Source organism: Malaclemys terrapin, chromosome 19 (assembly GCF_027887155.1).
Source record: "Malaclemys terrapin pileata isolate rMalTer1 chromosome 19, rMalTer1.hap1, whole genome shotgun sequence".
NCBI lineage: Eukaryota > Metazoa > Chordata > Testudines > Emydidae > Malaclemys > Malaclemys terrapin.
Window position 1 is genome coordinate 5,345,505 of NC_071523.1, and position 4,800 is coordinate 5,350,304.

Sequence of the window (4,800 nt, forward strand, 5' to 3'; positions counted from 1 at the left end):
GGTAGGGCTCTGTCTCCTCACCGTGTAAATAACTCCCCCGCTGCTTTAAGTTAAGACTCTGGGAGGATCTTACTAAACTGCAGAGGGGCTGGGGGAGAGCACTGTGCTATCGGCTCTGGGAGCACGGCAAGGGAAGGGACACGAACAGTGGTCGATGCTAAAACTGCATGAAGGCCACCCCTGTGCAGAAGGCCAGTTCACCCTCAAAATAGGGCTAATGTAGGACTCATAGACTCTAAGGTCAGAAGGGACCATTATGATCATCTAGTCTGACCTCCCGCATGATGCGGGCCACAAAACCTGACCCACCCACTCCTGGAAGAATTCTGTCCCTTGACTTAGCTGTAGAACTCCCAAATCATTATTTAAAGACTTCTAGTCGCTGAGAATCCTCCAGCAAGCGACCCCCGCCCCATGCTGCAGAGGAAGGCGAAAAACCTCCAGGGCCTCTGCCAATCTACCGCGGAGGAAAATTCCTTCCCGACCCCAAATATGGCGATCAGCTGATCCCCGAGCATTGCAGGCAAGATTCCCTAACCAGACCTTCTGGAAAAGTTCTCTGTAGTAACTTTTAATATCCCATCATTGACCATTGTTATCAACCTATTGACTAAAATCACTGTATCCCATCAAACCATCCCCTCCATAAACTTATCAAGCTTGATCTTAAAGCCAGAGAGGTCTTTCGCCCCCACCGTTTCCCTCGGAAGGCTGTTCCAAAACTTCACCCCTCTGATGGTTAGAAACCTTCGTCTAATTTCAAGCCTAAACTTCCTGAGGGCCAGTTTATATCCATTCGTTCTAGCGTCCACATTAGTACTGAGCTGAAATAATTCCTCTCCCTCCCTGATATTTATCCCTCTGATATATTTAAGGACCTAAGCGGTGCATAAGTTTTTACTGGTCTCCTGCCCAGGAGTGACTTTTACCCACAGAGCCAGGTCACATATGTACACACACAGTCCTCTGCTTTACTGCAGGCCGCAATGGTGCTGTGAATCATGACCCTGCAGTGCCAAAGAGGTTTGTACAGCAGCGGCTGAACAACACTATGCATTCTGAAAATGACCCCGTACCTGGGGCAACCGGGGGCCTGAGCCTTCAGGTCGTAACTTGAGGGAGCGACGGCTGCAGGATCGGCCTCTAATTAAGATCATGTCTCCTGAAATTCTGCGGTGCCTCAGTGACAGATCTCAGATGTAGCTGCCTGCAGATCTGCGCCGGACAACCCGCTGGCGCTGTGCACATAGAACTGCCGGAGCCACGGTTCTGGAATTGACTCCTGGTATTACTGGATGTGCCGTTTCATCTCTGTGGTGAATGGACGCAGGCTGTGAGTCATGACACAACCTGGGGGCTGGGAGTGGAAAGAATTCAGCGTTGTTTAAGGAGTTGACAAATACACCGCCCCACCAGCTTCCCTAAAACAAGCCAAGACGCTGGATTCTCTCTCATCTGCCGCTGGCCAATCACACGTCTTTCTTGCCAGCATCAGGAAATGACGCCAGATACAAGATCCCCAACTAAGAGAGAGCAGCTGATGGGCTGCCAGTATTTTAACATCCCTCTCCCCCTCACCTGGGATAAACCCTCTGGCTTGTGGGAATGGGGGTGCTCTCCGAGGGGAGCAGCTCAGTTGTTTCCCTATTTAAATCAAAACGCCATTCTCAACTGTAGTCAAAGAAGAGAGCAGTATCACTAGGCCAAAAAGGTCCTGGTAAGCCTGATGGGTGTGTTTCCTAGTGGGTAGTGCACTGGACTGGGCTTCAGGAGAACTGGGTTCTCGTCTGAACTCTCCCTGGCCTGCTGGGTGACTTTGCCTTTTTGTTCCTCAGTTTCCCCATCTGTGAAATGGGGATAATGAGATTGATCTTCTGTGTAAAGTGCTTTGAGTTCTACTGATGAAAAGCGCTAGATAAGAGCTCGGGGACAGCGATCGTTGGTGGATGTGGCCATGAGTGTATTGATCCATATAGTACAACGTTAAACGAGTGCCATTTGAAATGGGGGGGGAGAGAATCTTCACCCTGGAAAATTACCTGTGGTGTCCCACGTTACACCGCCAAAGGCTCACAATTTGCTCTTTGGTGGTTATTTTGAGCATTGGCTACTCAACAACAGCTGGTGAGAGATAGAACTCCACCAGCCTCTCCTCTCCTTTCAGGGGTGGGATTTTAACCCGCGGCACGTCACGGAGGGAGAGCAGGATCTGAAAAGATATTTAAATGAGAGGAAGAATCTTAGCAGGGCTGTGCATGGCCTCTTAAAGAGCCCTTCCTCGTTCCCATGGGGTCCCCTTGGCTTTGTGCTTCAGGCTGAACAGGGAGGCCAGGAGACCACGCTTGTTGCACTGGGCTCAACCACCAAGAGAATCCAGCATTCTAGGCAGGACCATTAGCTGGTTCCATTCAGTGGCGCCGTCCCTCCTGTCCTCGTCAACACTCCTCAAGAGAAAAGAACTTGGGACCTTGGTTGTGATGATCACTTTCCATAAGTAGCAATGACATTGATAGGCAGTGGAACGCTCCCTGAGCGAAATGGCTGTGGAGTTCTTTGGAGTTCGGGGAAACCCCACAGAAGAATTGTAAATTATTGGCAGGGAAAGTTTCCGCTCATTGAAAGTAATTCTACATACTTGTTTCCCTGGGGCTCTATTTTTGGAAACTGATGAAATGGAGGGCTTCTCTTCCTGGGGATGTTCATGAAAGTTAATCTGAATTAACAAAAGGTGTGAATTTGAAGGGGATTAGTTAAACCTGCATTAAAACCCTGTGTAGACACTTTTTCAGAATTAAAGAGACCTTAATTCAGTTTATCTTAATTCACTTTTTTGGATTACCTTTCCTGAGTCCCTGTGTTGACAAGCCTTTGCAGTTCAAAAGGAATAACTGAGCATTCGGAACTGATGGAGCTTCTGCCAGAAGCTACAGAGCGCTTGGACCCTGGACGATGCTCTTTCCATTCTTTTGCTAGTGGGGAATGGGCAGTGGTTTAGGTACTTGCTCAGGGTATCAGCACCGAAGTCCTGGCGATACCAGGATCAGAACCACAGCTTAAACATGCTTCTTGCCAGTGGTCACCTGTATTCCATACAGCTTTCCAGGCACTCCCCTGCCGGTGCAGATAGCCGCTTTTCTCCCTTTTTAAGAAAGGTGCTGTGACGGGTTGGATCATAGAAACCCCCTTGGGGCTGCCAACTGATGTGCCAAGACTACTTCTGCCCCTGCTTTCCCTGCCCGCCTGGGACTCTGGAGCCCTTCCTGGTTGTGCCAGACACGCTTGCCGGCCACAAACACAGACCCAGGTCTGAACCACGTCCCACAAACTGCAAGTTTAACTGAAAGCAGCTTAAGAAGTGTTCCTGTCTTTAACACTCAGATGCCCAACTCCCAGTGGGGTCCAAACCCCAAATAAATCCGTTTTACCCTGTATAAAGTTTAACAGGGTAAACTCATACATTGTTCACCCTCTGTAACACTGATAGAGAGAGATGCACAGCTGTTTGCTCCCCCCCCCCCGGTATTAATACATACTCTGAGTTAAATAATAAGTAAAAAGTGATTTTATTAAATACAGAAAGTAGGATTTAAGTGGTTCCAAGTAGTGACAGACAGAACAAAGTGAATTACCAAGCAAAATAAAATAGAACACACAAGTCTATGCCTAATACAGTAAGAAAACGGAATACAGATAAAACCTCACCCTCAGAGGAGTTCCAATAAGCTTCCTTTTACAGACTAGTCTCCTTCTAGTCTGGGTCCAGCAATCACTCACACCCTCTGTTGTTAAGTATCAGAGTATCACAGTATCCTCTGTTGTTACTGTCCTTTGTTCCAGTTTCTTTCAGGTATCCTCTTGAACCAGCTGAAGATAAAATGGAGGGGTCTCCCAGGGGTTTAAATAGACTTTCTCTTGTGGGTGGACACCCCTCCCTCCCCCTGTGTAGAATCCCAGCTACAAGATGGAATTTTGGAGTCACATGAGCAAGTCACATGTCCATGCATGACTCAGAACTTATAAGTAGCAGCCATTATTCACATGCTACCTTGAACGTCCTCAAGTAGACTTCTTATGTGGATTGGAGCCTTCCAAGATCCATTGTCCGTTAACAACAAAGAATCTGGTGGCACCTTAAAGACTAACAGATTTATTTGGGCATAAGCTTTCGTGAGTAAAAACCTCACTTTACTCACGAAAGCTTATGCCCAAATAAATCTGTTAGTCTTTAAGGTGCCACCAGATTCTTTGTTGTTTTTGTAGATACAGACTAACACGGCTACCCCCTGATATTGTCCGTTAAGTGTTTCTTGATTGAGCACTTAACCTGCACATTCCTTTCTAAAGAAGCTGCCTGAATGTCTTACTAAGGCTACTTAAAATCAAACAAGTACACAGCCAATATTAATAACTTTGAATGCAAAAATGACACATGCATACAAATAGGATGAATAGCTTCAGTAGATCATAACCTTTACATAGATATGTTACATGGCATATGTAGCATAAAACATATTCCAGTTATGTCATATTTATATTCATAAGCATATTTCCATAAAGCATTATGGGGTGCAACGTCACAGGTGCTAGCCCTACTGTGCTATAGACATTCCCTCTCTGGAGTCCGTGCCTGCAGGAGTCAGGGCAGGACTGTCTGACCCCTGCTCCCATCAACAGGAGCAGCTCTGATTCTGGTCACAGCATCTGAAATGGTGGCAGAGATGCTACAGCGGTGGATGGTCTTTGTAGATTCAACCAACTGTTGATACTAGTTAGTATTTGTACTGTGGTGCACCAGGGACC